Source organism: Notechis scutatus, chromosome 3, assembly GCF_049901735.1.
Source record: "Notechis scutatus isolate UNSWTSFEM ecotype Mainland chromosome 3, rNotScu1.2, whole genome shotgun sequence".
NCBI classification, from domain to species: Eukaryota; Metazoa; Chordata; class Lepidosauria; order Squamata; family Elapidae; genus Notechis; species Notechis scutatus.
In genome coordinates, this window is record NC_142011.1 from 205,576,041 (window position 1) to 205,596,803 (window position 20,763).

The window sequence follows — 20,763 nt, forward strand, 5'->3', positions numbered from 1 at the left end:
AATAAATTTACATGTGTGACTAATGTTGGCATGGCGGATGATTTTCGTTCCTTCCCAATCAAAAACAAAAAAAAAAAAACTGCAAAGAAGAGCAAATAAAATGATTAAAGGCCTGGAGATTAAAACATACAAAGAACGGTTGCAGGATTTGGGTTTGGCTAGTCTAGAGAAAAGAAGGACTAGCGGGGAGATGATAACAGTCTTTGAGTAGTCAGAGGTTGCCACAAAGAGGAGGAGATCAACTTATGTAGAAAAGCACCTGTAGGTAGGGCAAGAAACAATGGATGGAAACTAATCAAGGAGACGAGCAACCTGGAATTGAGGAGAAATGCCCTAGCAGTTAGAAGAAACTGAAGACAGCCACTTGTCTCAAATGGTATAGGATCTCCTGCTTGAGAAGGGGGACAGGGGAGCTGGTGGCAGTCTTGGACAGTGAGAAGGTTGGGGAGGAACATGGACCAGTCCTGGAGTCTGGGGAAGGCTCTGATGAGTGCTCTGCATTGGAGGTAGAGATGGGACCAGGACAGTCTGACAGTTATCAGCTTCGGAGTCGGAGATCTGTGGGGCAGAAGAACAGCTGGAGCCTGTTCGCAGTGTGAACATGTGCAGAGCTGCCAGGAGAAGGGAACAGTTAAGGAACAAGGGTCAACTCGGGAATAAAGGCACAGGTGGACAGTGAATGGCCCCTCCCATAGGGAATAAAAGAGGAGCGAAAGGGGAGTGGTGTTTGGCAGGAGACAATTAGTTCAATTCATGAAGGTTGCATTGCTTTTAGATCTGTTCCTGACTTTTTGCCAAGTAATTTCTGCTGCAGCGTGATGTTTGGTCTGGCAACTCTCCAAGCCTGATTGACTGTTTGGTGGGACTTTGCTGGAGAGTGAATGAGAGGAATTCACTTTAACCTAAATAAAAAGGGTTTTATTGGGACGAGGAATAAGCTTCGTCCTTTTGGGAAGCCTAGGTCACGACACCTTCTGTCATTAATCTAAGGTCAGTTCCTTCCTTTGTTATCATAAACATTCGCAATTCAGTTCAAAATGTCGCTCCCTTTTACCAAACCGCCTGTAGTTCCCCAGTTTTCTGAGATTGCCCTTTGGAAGCACCTTCTCCGCTGTCTGGAACAGAGCCCAATTCTGCTTCACAGAGAAAACAACTGCAATGAAAAAAATTAATCCATACTTGTCAACTCATCTCTTATTACAGCACTGGCTCTGGAGATGTCCAAGTTTCCTAGGTTAAGCTTATAAATGTTATTTTTCCTACATCGGTTTCAAAGGGTGTTAGAAATGTCTGGATGGCACGTATGCAGAAGGCATCTGCATACAGAAGAAATCTACAGAAGACATCTACGTATTACATAAGGGTCAGGGGGTTGATGACTTGGCTATGGCCATTCTCTTTTTGATTTTTTCCTCCAATGGACCAGAAGGAAGACTGAGCGCAGAAAAATCGATGCCTTCAAATTGTGGTGCTGGAGAAGACCTTTGAGAGTCCCTTGGAGTGCAAGGAGATCCAACCAGTCGATCCTAAAGGAAATCAACCCTGACTGTCCTTTGGAAGTACGGATCCAGAAGCCGAAGCCAAAATACTTTGGCCACCTAAGGAGAAGACAGGAGTCCTTGGAGAAGACCCTGATGTTGGGAAAGATGGAAGGCAAAAGGAGAAGGAGACAGCAGAAGATAAGATGTTAGATAGTGTCATCAACGTGATGAACATGAATTTGGACAAACTCTGGGAGACAGCGGAAGACACAGGAGCCTGGTGTGCTGTGGTTCATGGGTTGCGAAGAGTCGGACATGACTTAGTGACTGAACAAACAACAAATGGACACCCTTGTTCTTCCCAAATGGTGGGCATCTTTTGCCCTAGTAATGTAATTCTCCCACCTTCTCTGTTGTGGCACCTGCCTTATGGAACAAGAAGCCACCAAGATCCAGATCGTGCTGATCCTGTTAGCCTTCCAGAAAGACTTGATTTTTTCCCTCAGGCATTGGGGCAAGGAAGTCGGGGTGGTAGGGTTTGACATGCACAACTAGATTGGAAGATAGTTTTAAGGACTTTGCTTAATCAAGTAATTCTTTTTATGCCTGTATTGGGAGCTGCCCAGAGTCACCACTGAGACTGGCAGCTAATATGTATCATGATACAGAAAAGATACCGAGGTCCTAGAAATAGTTCAGAGAAGAGCAACAAAGATGATCTGGTATCTGCAGGCCAAACCATACAATTAACAGCTAAGGGAACTAGGTAACAAATTAACAGAGTTGGAAGGGACCTTGTTGTCCATCTAGTCCAACCCCCACAAGCAGGAGACCCTACACCATTTCTGACAAATAGCAGTCCAATCTCTTCTTGAAAATCTCAAGTGATGAAGCTCCCACAACTTCCAAAGGCAACTTCTGTTCCATTGTTGATTGTTCTCACTGTCAGAAAATTCTTCCTTATTTCTAGGTTGAATCTCTTCTTGATCAATTTCCATCCATTGTTCCTTGTCTGGCCTTCATGTGCTTTGGTAAATATCTTGATGCCTTCCTCTCTGTGGCAACCCCTCAGATACTGGAAGACCGCTATCATGTCTCCCCTGGTCCTTCTCTTTACTAGACTAGCCATGCCCAGTTCTTGCAACCCTTCATCGTATGTTTTAGCCTGTAGTCTCCTCATCATCCTGGTTGCTCTTCTTTGCACTCTTTCTAGAGTCTCGACATCTTTTTTATAATGTGATGACCAAAACAGGTTTGTTTAGCCTAATGAGAAGAAGGATTAGGGAAGCCCTGATCAATGCATGAAGGGCTATCACAGGGAAGAAAATGTTGGTTTATTTTCCAACAAACTGGTGGGCAAGACAAGAAGCAATGGTGCAAACTGGTCAGTGGGAGATCCAACTTGGAAATAAGGAAGAATTTCCTGATAGTGAGAATGATTAATTAATGGAGTAGCTTGTCTCTTGGAGTTATGGTTCTCCATTGCTGAAGGTTTTTTTTTTTTAAAAAAAAAGATTGGACAACCATTTGTCCAGGATGGTATAAGGTCTTTGTTGTGGTTTGCCGGCAGCCTGTGTAGATGGCAGTGGAATTGGACAGTGGGGAAGAATGGGGACCAGTATGGGAGTTTGGAGAGGACTCGGATGAGGGTCCTGCATCCAATGCAGAGATGGGGCCAGGACCATCTGGGAGTGGTGTGTTAATTCGGAGCATCCAGAGTCTGGCAGCAGCAAGGCAAGGGAACAAGGGGAGCCTGTTCCCGGTGTGCATGTGCACAGAGCTGCCAGAAGGCAAGAGCAGCTGAGACAAAAGGGGCAAACTTGGGAGTAAGGCTTGGAGGTAATTGCCCCTCCCATAAGGCATAAAGGATAGGCAAAGGTGAAGAAACCTTTGCAGGAAGCAATGACGTTTGCTCTGTTCGGATTAAACCTTGAAGCTGTGTATGGACTTTGTACTTTGGTTGGTTTTTTATAGTTGATTTGGCACTTTAGTTGTTGGCAGCAATTCAAAGGAGAGAAAGGTGGGTGCTTATCTCGAGGGACTGTTTGGGACTCATTACGGGCTGGGAATGAACATAATTCCCAGTGTTGAAATAAAACAAGAGTTGTTTTAACTAAGTGTTTGCATAATTATGGTCTCAGGAAGCCTTGGTCAGAACAGTCTTCTGCCTTGGGCCTTCAAGATCTCTTCCAGTCCTACGTTTCTATGTATTCGTACTGTTGATGTAGATGTGAAAATTTAAATGTTGGGGGTAATAGCATACAAAAACAACCCTATTACATCCATCCAACCGACCAGGATGGAAAGAGAAAGCATGTTGCCAGTCCTGTTGATTAGGGATTGTCATCTGATAGGTCCATGAAGCAAGGCCTTTTTGGTAATGGCTCCTTCTCTGTGGAATATCAATCCCCCTGAGGTATGGTTGACTCCACCCTTCTGTTTTTTTGACAGGCCCTAAAAATGTGGGTTTTGTGAGTGGGCCTGGAGACCATGAATGGAGATGGAATGAATCAAATGATTGTGTTGTTGCTGCCATGGTGCCGTGGGATTGTGATTTTCTTTTTTAATAAGTTCTATTATATGGTAGATCTTTAAAAAAAAAATGTAAGCTGCCCAGAATCACCTGTGTGTGAGTTTGTCAGCTTTATAAATTTGTTAAACAGCAAACAAGCAAATATACAAGTGCTACAAAAGATCTCAAAGAAATTGAGATTTTTTTTTATAAAAAAAGTAAAACGGGTACTAGATAGCCAAATGGAACAACTGGGAAAAAAATAAGACAGGAGACAAAAATAAATTAAATTGGCAGAGTTATTCTTCACTGCTAGTCTACAGCTCAGGAAGAAACACAACAAGTCTTATCATACCAGCTACACACTTTCCTGGGCCCCACTGAATACTATAAAGTGAAGTCTTAACTCAGTCCCTGCCTGATCTGAACAGAGTTTGGCCCAGGGCCTCAGTGCTAATGGCAAACAGAACACCAAAACACAACTGGGCAAAATGTCCCCTCTTCACTGGAAGGGTTCCATTCCTTTGAAGTCGCAATCAGTGTTGTCTAGATTGTCCGGCTGAAGCGGTTGCCATATGCCCAAGATCTTGGCACTTGTGGAGCCACAAGACCGTACATTTCCTGTAGACTGGACATTGTTTCTCCTGCTGTTTGTTTGAGATTAACAGTGATGCTGAAGAGCAAAATGGAAAGGATGCAAAACAGCCTTTCAGAAATTCAACCATGCAATTTCTTTCATCTGTTCTTATCTTCCTGGCTGCAGGTTTCGCCTTCTCTCATGCATCGACCTTTGGTTCCTGCTCTGTAAGCAACCAAGGGGATGAGGTGGAGTAATGGACACACCTGCTTAAGAAGTAGGATCTATAAACACACACACACACACACACACACACACACGTGTGTGTATGAAAGGACATATTGATATGAATCAATGTAATCTTTGCTCTTTGCTTCTGTTAAAGAAGTTGCTTATACCATTTTGCTAAGGATGGGAATCATTTGTCAGGAATTCATTCTGTAAAAGAATTATATCCTTTTTTAATCTGGTTTCTCGCTTCTGCAATTTGCTTCAGAGCTAGGTACATCCTTGGAGACAGTTCCCAGGAACATCCTACTCCATAGATAAGGGGAGCTGCCTAGGAGCACAAACACACAAGAACAAGGGATACTGTGTAAAATAATAAAGTATGGACAGAGCCCAGACAAAGAATGCTCCATGGATAAGGAAGGAGAGGGCATGGGCAAGACATTGCCCACATTAATAACGGACCTTTGTCTCTGATTGGATAAACTTTGTTTCTATCAGCATAAAATGTATATAATACTCTGAGCCACTCTCGCAGGGTGTGGCTATTCCTTACATGCATTTTGTCTGCATGTTTTGGACATAGTATTCACCCAGACTTTTTTGCTCACCTCACAGTTCAAAAACATGCAAATGTGAGTAAATAAATAGGTACCACTTTGGTGAGAACCGTAACAGCATTCTGTGTACCTTGGTGTATAGTCATGCTGACCATGAAAGTGTTTTCGGACAATACTGGCTCCCTTGACTAAGAAAAGGATAGATAGATAGATAGATAGATAGATAGATAGATAGATAGATAGATAGATAGATAGATAGATAGATAGATAGATAGATAGATAGATAGATAGATTTAGATAGATAGATATAGATATAGATATAGATATAGATGATAGATAGATAAATAGATAGATAGATATAGATAGATAGATAGATAGATAGATAGATAGATAGATAGATAGATAGATAGATAGATAGATAGATAGATAGATAGATAGATAGAGATAGATAGAGATAGATAGAGATAGATAGATAGAGATTTAGATAGAGATAAATATAGATATGATATAGATAGATAGATAGATATGATATAGATAGAGATGATATAGATAGAGGTGATATAGATAGAGGTGATATAGATATAGATATCTCCTGCAGTGGTGGGATTAGATTTTTTTTTTACTATTGGTTCTGTGAGTGTGGCTGGGTGGTCGTGGCAGGGGAAGGATACCTGTAAAATCTCCAGTCAGAGGTGGCATTTGCTGGTTCTCCGAACTACTCAAAATTTCCACTACTGGTTCTCCAGAACTGGTCAGAACCTGCTGAACTCTGATCTCTTGTTTGAGCAGCGGGTTGGATTAGAAGACCTCCAATTCCCTTCCATCTCTGTTATTCTGTATTCTTGATTATTGACAGATTTGACAACTGGAGAGTTGTCCATGTGACTTTCTCTGATGACTTTCTTTGGGTTCTGTTTTTAATAGAAATAATAAACATTACAAAAGCGTTCACTCAGGAGCAACTAAACATCAAACAAACACCTGTCAATCCAGAGATAGGGGCAGTGATCCTTGCAGATCTGCTGATGGCAAACCTTTTCTCCCAGTCCATACTCTTTTTTAATCTAAATGTCAGGTAGGAAATTAAATCCACAATGAAAAAGAGTGTATTACCAGCATTTTATTAGATCACAAACAGTTTAATAACCAGACAGAAAGAAGAAGGTCATTCGATTGTCAGACGGGTTCATCTCATAAATTAGGCATCAGAATTTTAATCTCTCGCACTCCCATATTTTACAATAGCATCTTTCAGAGATACAATGACCAAGATTTGATGAAGGGTCTCTGGCCACTGTGAGCAGACAACACCAATGAAAATAGTTTTAATGATGTAATGAAACGATCACTTGGAAATTTATGAAAGGGAGGATGGTGGAATCTCTAAAATTGTTAGCATGTCTTTACCGGGTTAATAATTGAGTAAAATGCCAAGGTAACAAAGGACAGGGGTATTCAGTGAATTAATGTAAGATAATCCCAAGGTCAATAAATAAATGCAAAACGGGTAAGGCGGAGAATTGTAGCTGAAACACTCTGATTGAATTTCCCCTGGATACAGTAAAAGGCCAATGATTCACATTGGTTTAAGGGGAAAAAAAACATCCTACGAAAAATAAGGCTGCAATCCTACGTGTATATATTTTGACCACTATGTGAACATAATAGCTTGATCGTTTTCCAAGTAAATATATTATGGAGTCATAATGTACGGTTGCAAAACTAAGTCCTGGTCTCTTAAAACAACAACACCACAACACCACCAAAAAACCAAACAGAATTTGGTGATGGAAAAAAGACGTCAAGATTCTAGAAAGAGCAAAGAACGTGATTAGGGGATTGGAGGCTAAAAGAATGGTTGCAGGAATTGGGTATGTTAGGAATTCATAGTCACCTAATAGTTGGGTTGGAAATATATAAATCAGGATAGACATTTAATACTGTCTCTTTAAGGGAATGCTAAAATTGTAATTGGGTGTGGTTCCTCAAATGGCCATAAGAAGGAGCCAGAAACCTGGGTTGTTATGTCCTGTTGTTGATAGTTGCTAGTTGGTCGAAGTTCTGATGTTCACTGTTTCCTGAATATTTCCCTATTGACTGTTGCTGATCATAATTCTTCTTGGATTTGATGTAAGTCTGTTACTGAACTGTTTATGATACTGGACTTTGTTTTTGGATTATCCCTGGACTGAATACTGACTGCCTTAACCATGTATGACTTGGACTGCTTGTTGGAATTTGCTTAACCATTTACTGGAAGTAAAAGCCTTTTTACTATACAGTGTATCTATGTGCTGGTTGTGTGTTATTCCTCACCACTCTCACTATGTCTCCCTGTGTGCACTCATTCTCCTAATGGGGAATTACCAAAACAGGGTATGTCTAATGAAAAGAAAAACTAGGGGTGACATAAGAGCAGTATCTAATCAAACTTGTGCAGAAGGTTTGATTTTTGGTCCCAGCTGAGGTCATAAGTCAAGGACTGACTGCATTCACATGCTTTCTGAAATGGTATCATTTAAAACAGGGGTCTTCAAATTTGACAACTTTAAGACTTATGGACTTCAACTCCCAGAATTCCTCCTCTAGTCATGTTAGCTCCGGAATTCTGGGAGTTGAAGTCCACAAGTTTTAAACTTGCCAAGTTTGAAGACCCTTGGTCTATAATAACAGACTAATAGAGTTGGAAGGGATCTTGGAGGTCTTCTAGTCCAACACTCTCTTGAGTGTTGCTCAAGCAAGAAATTCTATACCATTTCAGACAAATTATTGTCCAATCTCTTCTTAAAACCCTCCAGAGTTGGAGCACCCACAACTTCTGAAGGCAAGTTGTTCCATTGATTGTCCTCACTGTCAGAAAATTTGTCATTAGTTCTAGATTGGTTCTCTTCTTGGTTAGTTTCCATCTGTTGCTTCTTGACCCTCTCTTCTTTGTGGCAGTCTCTTAGATATTGGAAGATTGCTATCATGTCACCCCAATCATTCCTTTCTATAAAATGGAATGGAATGGAAGAGAAGAGAAGAGAAGAGAAGAGAAGAGAAGAGAAGAGAAGAGAAGAGAAGAGAAGAGAAGAGAGTTCTTTATTGGTCAAGTGTGATTGGACACACAAGGAATTTGTCTTTGGTGCATATGCTCTCAGTGTACATAAAGAAAAAATAAAGTATATTCATCAAGAATCATAAGATACAACACTTAGTGATAGTCATAGGATACTAATAAGCAATCAAATCATACTAGGAGACAATAAAAACAATATAAGTTATAAAGATACAAGCAACATGGATATAGCCATAAGTGGGAAGAGATAGGTACTCGTAAGGATGAGAAGAAGAATAGTAATTCAGTCTTAGTAAATCATTTGACAGTGTTGTGGGAATTAGTTGTTTACCAAAGTGATGGCATTTGGGGGAAAAACTGTCCTTGTGTCTTCTTGTCCTTTATAGCATCCTTTTGAGGGTAGGAGTTGAAATGATTTATTCCAGGACGTGAGAGGTCTGTAGATATTTTCACAGCCCTCTTTTTGACTCGTGCAGAATATACAGGTCCTCGATGAAAGTCAGATGGGTAGATTACCCAAACCCAAATTCTGCACCCTTTTTTCACATATTTTAGCTTCTAGTCCCCTAATTATCTTTGTTGCTGTTTTATGAATTTCTTCCAGAGTCTCAACATATTTTTTTATATCATGGTAACCAAAACTGGATGCAGTATTCCAAGCGTGGTCTTACCAAAACATTATAAAGTGGTATCAACACTTCACATGATCTGGATTCTATCCCTCTATTCATTCCCAAGTGATTCTAGTTGTTTGCTCCTGATGGAGGAATTCTGCCTCTGAAAATGAATGGCTTGGGTGAACCCACCATGTCTGCAAAAACTAATACGTTGTAATGTTATAAGAAAAAAAAATATCTTCAAGTTGACTCCAATCCTCATGCCTGAACTTTATGTCCCAGTATTCTTCTTGGCAACGATGCAGAAGTGCTGCTATTCCAGAAAGAACAGTTAACTCAGTAACATACATTGTGTGAATGCAATAAATAGTAAAACAAGTTAGGTGTCAACCAAAATAATAATAATACTTCTTTGGTCTTTTTAGTTGCCAGCAGAAAGGAAGTGGGGAAAAGTAGTGCATTCCTGAAATGCTTCAGATAATCGCCCTGGCAGCCCAAAGCTGTTGGTGCACAAGATTATTACTGGAGAGCATGATTGATGACTCTTGGCTATGGATGTGTCCCATTGGAGAATATACATCCAGGGGGATGGGGGAAGACCAGGGTCAAATGAATGATGTATATGAAATGAATGGCTGCACCCAGGTAACAGCAACATGGTCACTCCTAATAAATCTTTTTTTTTTTTTTTACTCTGAGGGATGCGACTAGAGACTTATGATTTGAATGGGGATGGATTTGTTGGAGCCCTGACATTAGGAAGAAAACTTTTTTCTGTCTTCACTTTTAGAACGTGTAATACAATTATCAAAGGGGACCATTTAAAAACCCTAGACCAATGAAGCGCTTTTCTGAAAAGCTGGGAAACCAATTCCCGTAAATCTGAGTTCATTTTGGGCATGGCAAATGTGCAGCTGGAGTCACCCTGGTGACATCCAATCCACAGACTCATTTATCTAAGTGTGAATGGAGACGACACATCCCAGACAACACTGCCACACAACGACATTCCAATTAAGCTTCGCAACATTAACAGGGTTCTGCTGTCTCCGTTTGCCCAATCTTTCTGAATTGCTAATGACGTTAATGGAAGGTTATAAAGGGGCAAGGCGTTGAGCACCAAGAAAAAGAGTTAATGGTTCTTGGTTGAGATGAAGCATTCTTGGGAGGAAAAAACCCAGCTGAAAATAGCCAAAGGACCTTTTCTGTTTCTTTAGTTGAGAAGATGAAATGCATTCGTGTATTTCAGGCTCTCCTCGTGTGACTTACATGCTAGTCCCTTGCTCATCTCCTTTGCTCCTTTCTGAACCACGTCAGAAAGTGGACGTTCAATCAACCTCAGTCAGCATCTGAGTTTAAACATGCTTGGGATAAATGCGTGTCTATCATCTGACAATTTTTTTAAAAAAAACCCACTAAACTAAAAATAAAGAAAAGAAGACAAAAGTAGCAGCAATAATACTAGGTACCTTGGGTGCCATCCCACAAAAACTGCAGCACCACTTCAACACTGTTGGCATTGCCAAATTTAAAAAGGTAAAGGTAAATGTTTCCCTCGCACGTGCGTACTAGTCGTTTCCGGCTCTAGGGGGCGGTGCTCATCTCCATTACAAAGCCGAAGAGCCAGTGCTGTCCAAAGACATCTCCATGGTCATGTGGCCAGCATAACTAAACACCAAAGGCACATGGAACGCTGTTAGCTTCCCACCAAAGTGATCCTTATTTCTCTGCGTGCATTTTTTTTTATATGCATTCGAACTGCGAGGTTGGGATAAGCTAGGACAAGGAACGGGAGCTCACTCCGTTACATGGCTCTAGGGATTCAAACTACCGACAAATTGTCAAATTTACCATTGGTGAATTGCAAAATTACTGGAGGATTTTAAGAAGAGACTAGACAACCCCTTATCTGAGATAGTATAGGTTCTCCTGCAGCGGGCTGGACTAGAAGACCTTCAGTGTCCCTTCCAGCTCTATTCTGATTCTATATTCTGTATTCTGTATTCTATATTCTGTATTCTGTATTCTATATTCTATATTCTATATTCTATATTCTATATTCTATATTCTATATTCTATATTCTATATTCTATATTCTATATTCAGAACTGTTTACAACCTGTGATGATATCTCTAACCCCATCCAATATTCACATCTGCCTATCCCAGGTCCTTGTGAGGACTCAATAGGTGGACAGAAATGCCATATCCTGCCTGAACATCTGGCTCACTGGGCATCAAGCCCAATAAAAAAATTAATAATTAAAAATGATGAATAAATTAAAAAGAAACACAAAGGAAGAAAACACTCAAAGGGCAGATTTGATGGATCCCTGGGTCTTTTCCTGCCAGATTTTAAAGTTTTTGTGTTTTCATCTGGTTCCTTGTACATTCTCCATATATCTCATGTCTATGGAGGTTCTCAATCCTCAAATGATTATCAATAAAACAAACAAACAAACACTCCTCTTCCCAAGAAAGTCCAATTACCTTTTGAAAAACACTTTTGGGACATCCATATCTCATAAAAAATATTTCTAGTTCCTCTGTAACCCACGTTCTTTACAGCCGTGGTGGCGCAGTGGTTAGAATGCAGTATTGCAGGCTAACTCTGCCAACTGCCAGCAATTCGATCCTGACCAACTCAAGTTGACTCAGCCTTCCATCCTTCCGAGGTGGGTAAAATGAGGACCCAGATTGTTGGGGGCAAGATGGTGGCTCTGTAAACCACTTAGTGAGGGTTGGGAAATGGTATAAAGTGTTATTGCTATTATTTAATCTCTGTTTTTAAAAGCTAGAGAAAAGTAAAGTCCTACACAGGCAAGAAAAACCAAAAGTACACATATAGACTGGGTGAAACCAAGGTCAATAGCAGTAACTGTGAGAGGGATCTTGGAGTCTTAGTAGATAACCAGTTAAATATGAGCCAGCAGTGTGCAGCAGCAGCCAAAAAAGCTAATGCAATCCTAAATTGTATTAACAGAGGGATACAATCAAGATCAAGTGAGGTACTAATTCCACTCTATAAAGCCTTAGTAAGACCACACCTAGATTACTGCATCCAGTTTTGGTCACCACACTATAAAAAAATGTTGAGCCTCTAGAAAAAGTACAGAGAAGAGCAGCCAGGATGATTAGGGGACTGGAGACTAAAACATATGAAGAACAGTTACAGGAACTGGGAATGGATAGTCTATTGAAGAGAAGGACCAGGGGAGACATGATAGCAGTCTTCCAATATTTGAGGGACTGCCACAGAGAGGGGGGGGGGCAAGCTATTTTCTAAAGCACCCGAAGGCCAGACAAGGAATAATGGATGGAAATTGATCAAGGAGAGATTCAACCTGGAAATAAGGAGAAACTTTCTGACAGTGAGAACAATCAACCAATGGAACACCTTGCACTCAGAAGTTTTGGGAGCACCATCACTTGAGACTTTCAAGAAGAGATTGGACTCCCATTTGTCAGAAATGGTGCAGGGTCTCCTGCTTGGGCAGGGTGTTGGACTAGATGACCTACAAGGTCCCTTCCAACTCTGTTTATCTATTATCTGTATAGCTAATTACTAGTCTCATGATCATCTTTGTTATAATTCTGCCAAATTCTAAAGTTACGTACAATGCCCATAGTTAGGAACAACGCTTGAGGCAGATCTTACCAACATAGAACAAAGTGGAACAATTGCTTCTCATGACTTAAAAATGCCTTTCTATTCGCTTGTGAATTCCCCGAGTCAAAATTTGGACTTGTGGACTTAGCCTACATATCCAAACCAACTCTTAATTTCAGACACGTGGTTTCTTAAAGTTTCAATTTCAAATTGAGATTTACAGTTGGGCCCGTTTCTTCAATGTACACGTTTTTTTTTCGGCATGGTTTTGCATAATACATCCATCTGTCAAGCAAACTTCTCTAAGGAAATACATTTGGCGGTGCTATTTTCACATGCCTTTTTGCAAAGATTTCTCCCTGATATCTGCCATTTGAGCTGGAATTTGGAGGGAGGGGGAGAATTTATGATAAGTGAAAATACCAAAGAGTAGATGTTATGTTCTTCTGCATAATGAGTCAGCTGGGGAAATTGAACTGGGTTTACATTAAAAATCAAGGCAGATAAAATTCTATGCCCCAGGCTCTCTCTCTCTCTCTCTCTCTCTCTCTCCCTCCCTCCCTTTCTTTCCCCACCTCATTATAATGAAGACCATCAGCCTTTTTAAGAAATGGAAAAACAATCTGTAGCTTCATTTAACCATGTTCAATTGGTCAAATGCCTTGAGACCCCTGCCTTTGCCTCCTTCAACCATTTTTTTTAAACAGAAATAGAACGGAATGGAACGGAATGAAGAAGAGATTTTTAAAGAAAAGACTGGACAGCCATTTCTCTGAAATGGTATAGGGTCTCCTGCTCAGGAAGGGATTTGGACTAGAAGACCTCCAAGGTCCCTTCCAGCTCTATTATTTTATGTTCTACGGAGTGGAATGGAGTAGCGTAGAGTAGTGTAGAGTAGAGAAGAGATGAGTAGAATAGGGAAGGGCAGAAGAGAAGAGAAGAGAAGAGAAGAGAAGAGAGAAGAGAAGAGAAGAGAGAAGAGAAGAGAATATTTTATTTGGCCAAATGTGGTTAACCACACAAGAAATTTGTCTCTGGTTCAGAAGCACTCAGAGTACTTGTAAAACAGCATGGCAGCTATAAAGACCAAAGGAGTCCTTCCCCAGGGGGAAGGAAATTTCTGGCTGACGCTCTCTCCTGTATGCCCCAGTACAAATGTGAAAGGGAGGAGGTTGTGAACACCATCATCCCCCCCTGCCCAAGTAGCTGCCCAAGTAACCACCAGATGACAATGCTGGCAAGACCAACTCACAGACGACCTAACTACAAAACTCAAAACCAAACTGCTAGCAAACCCCTGGTTCCAGGACAATAAACACACCTTGACAAAAAAAGATCACCTGGCATGGAAGGGGACAAAACTCTACATCCCAGGATCTCCTGGAGCCAGAGGTGCCACAGTGGGGGGGTCTCTTCTTTCTTCTTTGGCTGAGGACTATTCCATACTTCTGGTTTGGCTTTTCCAGCCCTCAGCATCTGGGCAAATGAGGGGAAGGAAGAATCCTCCTCCAGACTTCCAACAAGGAACAGCTGGACTGCCAAGGCGGGAAGAGGACAGTGGAGTCAACAAGGACTCTGACTGAGAAGTGGAACTTCCTCCAACACAAGGTCACATCCAGGGGGTGGGGGAAAGACCAGGGTCAAGGGGGAAATGTATGATGTGATTTAGTACTGGTTGCACCCAGCAACACACCAACCTGGCAAGTTCTAATAAACCGATTTACTTTTTCTGAGATGCAGCTAGAGATTTTTTCTTTGAATGAGAGGGACTTGTTGGAGCCCTAACACAGCAGAGAAAATATTACAACTACTACCAGTATTACTATTTATTTTATTTTATTTATTTATTTATTTATTTGATTTGCCAATTGTTTACAAGATAATAAGTATAAGAGTATACATAGTTGTGAATACATGAAATGGGTACATATATGAAAAATAAAAGAATAAGAGAAACAATAGGACAGGGACGGTAGGCACGTTGGTGCGCTTATGCACGCCCCACAGACCTCTTAGGAAAGGGGTGAGGTCAATAGTAGACAGTCTAAGGTTAAAGTTTTTGGGGTTTGGGGAAGAGACTACAGAGTCAGGTAGAGTATTCCAGACATTGACCACTCTATTGCTGAAGTTGTATTTCCTGCAATCAAGTTTGGTGCGGTTTACTTTGAGTTTGTATCTATTGTGTGCTCTTGTGTTGTTATGGTTGAAGCTGAAGTATTCACTGACAGGTAGGACATTGCAATGTATGATTTTATATACCATGCTTAAGTCAGACCGAAGACGGCGTAATTCAAGCTTTTCTAGTTCTAGAATTTCAAGTCTGGTGGCATAAGGTATTCTACAATGAGTAGAGGAGTGGAGAACTCTTCTAGTACTATTACTACTACTACTACTACTACTACTACTACTACTACAAGTGTGCAACCAATAGAAGGGGGAAATAAGAGGTGATAAAATGATACATAATACCACAGTCACACTCTCTGGCTTCATATACATACACTTTAGACAGAACTTAGTAGTCACCGCATGTTGTCAACTGTGAGAATTAGGTGTTTGGCAGAAAGATACCACAGGGGGAAAATACTGTTCTTCTGTCTAGTTGTGCTGGCATGCAATGCCCCTATAGCAATCATCCTGAGGGGAGGAATTGTGTCCAGTTTGTTTCCAGGATGTGAGGGGTCTGCAGATATGTTCTCAATCACCTTGGCTAATCAATTCTTGCTTTCTTAAAAAAAAACCTGCTCTCATTTTTAACTTCAGTTTTAACTTTGATACAAAGACACGCTGAAAGCCTCTCTCCAGGTCCCTGGATATCAACACCATCTCCTGGGAAAGGCTGGTACAGGATCGATCGACATGGTGCATGTAGATCTACCAAGGCTGCCAGACAATTGAAGACAGAAAGTTAACCACAGCACAAGAGACGTGACCACTCCGCAAAGCCAGAGCTGCAAATTGTGATGACCCGGGGTGTGGCACAAAAGCAACAAAGTCACAAAAGCAGGCAAAGTCGCTTTAATACCTCCAACTTGGCCCCCAATGTCCAGTTATCATCGGCTGAAGAAAAAAACTCTCCCAAGAACAGTTTTTAAAGGGAAGAAATTTAGTCTGAACCCAAAGTACGTATAAATTATAAATAAAAACCAACACAAACCACGCTGCAGCAATTAACGAGACAGGGCAGGAATTGCAGACTTCAAAAGATAATGAAACACACACAGTTGGGAGGATGCCAGAACCCAGATAGGACTTGACAAACAAAGATAATGCATGTTTTGCTTCCAGCAAGGTGCTGTGTGAAAACACCCTTTTAAATTTCTGTTTTCCCAGCTGCTAATGAAGGGAATCAGGGCCCTTTTCTCCCCCGCAACCCCTTTAACTCACATTGCTCCCTTCTCCAATCCTCCCTGCATGCCCTAGGATGAAGAGGGGGTGGGCCTGGGTCTTCCTCTGAATGCCCAGCCAGACAGTGCCCTTCCCCAGTTTTCTCCAGAGCCACTGGAGCCACACTCTCACTCCCTGTCGGCTGTTCGACCTCCCCCTCGGAATCAGATTGCAACAGGGGCATGACACAAATGCTGCAATAATGGTGCCCACACATGTCTGCCCGACATGTGGCAGAACATTCCATGCCCATATAGAACTTACCAGCCACCTGCGGACACACTGTGGACAGCCCACAACTCCTTAGATTTCAAGGTCCTCTTCAAAAATAATGGACGAACATCATGACATCACCGTTGTCAAAAAGGCACTCGATTCGCTAGTGTGATAAATGCCTTTCTTGTTTTCTCTGAAAAGCGTGGGGAAGAACCTCCCCATCGTTTCCAGCCCATTTTCTGAGATTCTTTGGAATTGACCCAGAGACACCAATTAGAGGGGGGAGGGGAAATCTATCTCTGGATCTGCTCGGTTCACTGTTTCCAAGCTGGCATAACAATGAACTTTGCTGCTTAGTTCCTTGATGAGACTTGTCAGTTCTTTATGTAGGGAGGCAATGGCTGGGCTGATGGACAACACAGCCTCCATTTCAAGCAGGCTTCAGCTGCAACCCTTTGACTCATTTCGCGTCCATTGGGGAATTTTTTTTTTTTTGCAACAGTAGGATTGAACTTTTGTTCATCGTTGCTGTCCAACACTTGGCACGGCTGGCTCCCCTTTGAGCGCTGACTGCCGTTTGCTTTGCCCCAAGTACAACTCTCGGTTGAAAGGACTGCAAAATATACGGCAATGTACAATAAATGAGGTCCTAGGTGCTTATGCTAAGGACAACACAGGGATTAAAAAGTGGAACCAAGGAAAGAAGGAAGAAAATGAGGTTTATTAGGAAGCAGTGAAACGAGGCAAACCTTCTGAGAAGAGTGTTTTCAACCCAATTTGCACTGGCTGTGGTAAATGTGCAGATGCCCTCAGGAGGGTTATTTGCTTTGCTTTTCCACTCAAAACTTTAACTCCTGCAGAATGTGGAAGCTGTCAATCTCTGGCTTAAGTCTGACTTGAAAAGCATGGATTTTTGAAATATTGACCTAAAGACCTGTGGTTTGCTGAAGGTGGTAGACCCCATATAGCACCTAAAACCTCATGTCTATATGATCAATGTTGACTTTTGTTGGAGGAAGCCATTATGATGTTGATGATGTTGATGATGATGGAAGAGGAAGAGATGGTGGTGGTTATCCATTAATTCATGTCTTGGCAATTTTATGGAGCAGTTTTCTCCACGTCTTCTGATCTTGCACTATTTTTGTGTGCTTTGTTGTTCTGGTTGGTCTTTGCCTTGATCAAAGATATATGTTTAATTTTGTTTTGTTTTAGTCTTATTGTTTTTCCTGTTCACTACTTCATCACTAATATAGAAGACAGGCCAACAGTTTGCAAATAGATTTAGTAGTTTAAAAATTTTGGGAGGGCCTGTTTCACAAAGGATGTGAACTAATGATGTAGTAATATATTCATTATTAAACTAGAAGGGATAATATGTGTCTATGTGTTGTCGGGTTTTTCTTATGCACTTTTAAAAAATGTTTTGATTGTTTTGTGTATTGTGAGATTTTTTGTTTCTTTGGAATTTTGAGGGGGGGAGAGAGGTTTTAAATCTCTCTCTCTCTCTCTGTATATGTTTGTGTGTATTATTCTAGTTGCAATTGTTTCATAGAATTGAAAACTTGAGAGTTCTATAGAATAGAATATTAGAATAGAATAGAATAGAATAGAATAGAATAGAATAGAATAGAATAGAATAGAATAGAATAGAATAGAATAGAATAGAATGGAATAAAATGGAATGGAATGGAATGGAATGGAATGGAATAGGAATAGGAATAGGAATAAGAGTAGGAAGAGCAATAGAATAGAATTAGAACAGAATAGAACAGAACAGAACAGAATAGAATAGAATAGAATAGAATAGAATAGAATAGAATAGAATAGAATAGAATAGAATAGAATTCTTTATTGAGCAGGTGTGATTGGACACACAAGGAATTTGTCTCCGATGCATAAGTGCACATACAAGCCACAAGTGGTAAATCATGGTTATAGTCATAAAATACATCAATCATAAATCATAAGATCAAACACTCAGGATACTAAACAAGCAATCAACATAAATCACACCAGGTAGGATACTAAATGAAACAATTAATATGGGTCGTAAGATACAAGCAACAAAGTTATAGTCATAAGAAGATCAGGAATATTACTACATGGTCAAGCTAATTCATGAAGTTCCTAGTCTGTCAAAAGCATAATCCTTTTTCATTTTGCTGACTCTTACAAGAAAAAAACAAACAAACAAACCCAAATCTTACTATAGGATATTGGAATGAAGAAAATGCGGGGAATAACATCCTGTCCAACAGATGGACATTCATAGAAGGATGCAGGATCAAGAAATGTTATATGCACCCTGCCACCATTGTGCAAACAATGCATCTGTTGACCGAAACAAGCATAAGTCTTGCCATATGCACGGTGACACTGTGATGCACGCAACGTGATCTTGGGATGGCGAACACCAGATGCCCGACATGCTGGAGTTGAAATCTCAGGGGTTATAGGGAGAGGGAAGGGAAGTGGGCTATACAAAGAGGTGGGGGGAAAAATGAAATCAGGTCTTTGGCAAGGACGTTTAACTCAGGACAGGCACAGACTTCAATGGATAGTTAGGACTGCAGGAAAAATAAAAAATAAAAACAATTGCAACCAGCCTGCCTTCCATTGAGGACCTGTATACTGTATGAGCCAGAAAAAGGATTGAAAAAATATCGACAGGCCCCTCACATCTTGGACATAAACTGTGTCAACTTCTCTTTGAGGGCCAGATCAGCATTTTAGTTCTCCTCTCTGGGCTGGTGATGGCAGGGGGGCTGGGGGGGTAGGGAGGGATGCCAAGGGTGGGATTCAAAATTTTGTAACAACCGGATGTGTGGGCATGGCTTAGTTGGTGGGCGTGGCTTGGTGGCCATGTTATTGGCTGGCGTGGCCAACTCAATATCACTCACATCGAGGCACGCATCTCCCCGCCTGGCCTCTCATGACTGTGGGGATGCTGCAACAGTCATAAGTGTGAACAATGGTCATAAGTCACTTTTTTCAGTGCCATTGTAACTTTGAATGGTCACTCCACACAAGCAAAGTACCAGCAGAGGAGGGAAAAAAAACTCCAGAGAGGTGCCTGAGATGGGAAGTCCAGTCCTGCCGAGAATGTAATAAGGGTCAACGGAGAGGCAGTTTCTGCAAGGAACACCAGAATATTTCCTTCCTGCCTTCCTTACAGGATTAGGCCAGTAATTTCTTTTAACAACTGGTTCTCCGAACTGCTTAGAGCAGTGGCCCCCAACCTTTTTGTGCCACGGCCTGGTACGGCATCACAAAATGATCCGCGGCCCGGTACCGCATCAGCACGCATGGCAAGGCGAGCCGAGCGACCGGGCAGCCAGCCCCCTGCTTCTCCCGCCACCTTCAACTCCTCCTTTGTACCTTTGTCAATGGGCTTCGGACGGCTTCGGGACGGTCGCCGGCTCGCCTTGCCTTGGGTGCTGAAAGAATCCTCGCACCTTAGTTTTGTTAAAGCCACCCCCCTTTGATGAAACTAAGGCGCGAGGATTCCTTCAGGACCCAAACGCCGCTTTCCAACTGGAAAAGCTCACTGGAAGCACTTTCTCATCAAAACAAGATGGCGGCACCCAGCAAACCGGCGGCCTGGTAGAAAATGTTCCATGGACCGGTATCGGTCCAGGGCCCGGTGGCTGGGGACCCCTGGCTTAGAGTGTTAACAACCGGTCCTAGCGAATAGGTGAGAACCTGTAGAATCCCACCCCTGTGGGATGCTTCTTGCAATACTCTACCAGCCAAAAACAGGCCACGTGGTCTGATCTTGGCCCATTCTTAGCCCATTTTGGGCCCATTTTTTGGCCCATTTTGTCAGAGTATATTCATGAATTGGAATAGAGCATGTTAACAAGGTCAGCCAATGAATAGGCATAGCAACTAAGTCAGACAATGAGAACCATTTGGCAACTGAAACTAGAAGTAGCCTAGGCTGGAAACTGAAACTAGAAGTAGCCTAGGCTGGAAACTGAAACTAGAAGTAGCCTAGGCATATTAAGCTCTGCAGCATGGTATCTATGTTAAGATCTGAGTCTGTCTGTTGAAATTGAAACTGTCTGCTTCTGTATAGAGTTTACTCCATGTTGGAGAAATCTACAACTGGTATTGTAAAATTTACTTTATATGTTTATAAAGAAGTTAAATGAAGCCTCAGTCATCTGTGTTTACTTTTCTGGCACTGCAATACTCCGAACACGTTTTTCAGTCCATTTTTGGCCTGTTTTGGGCCCGTTTTTGGCATATTGTTCAGCCTGTTTTTTTGGCCTGGTTTTGGCCTGGTTTTTAGCAGGTAGAGTGCTGCAGGAGGCCATGGTGGGTGAAAACAAGGTGCAGGGGAGCCACACGCAGCTCGTTTTAGCTGCCAGAGGCACTGTAGTCCATTCCTTTGATATTTCCAGGCCGGCTGCACGGGCCAGATTTAAGCACCTCATGGGCCAGATCCGGCTCACGGCCTTTGAGTTTGACACCCCTGCTATGGAGCATTCCATGTCCAAAACAATTAGATA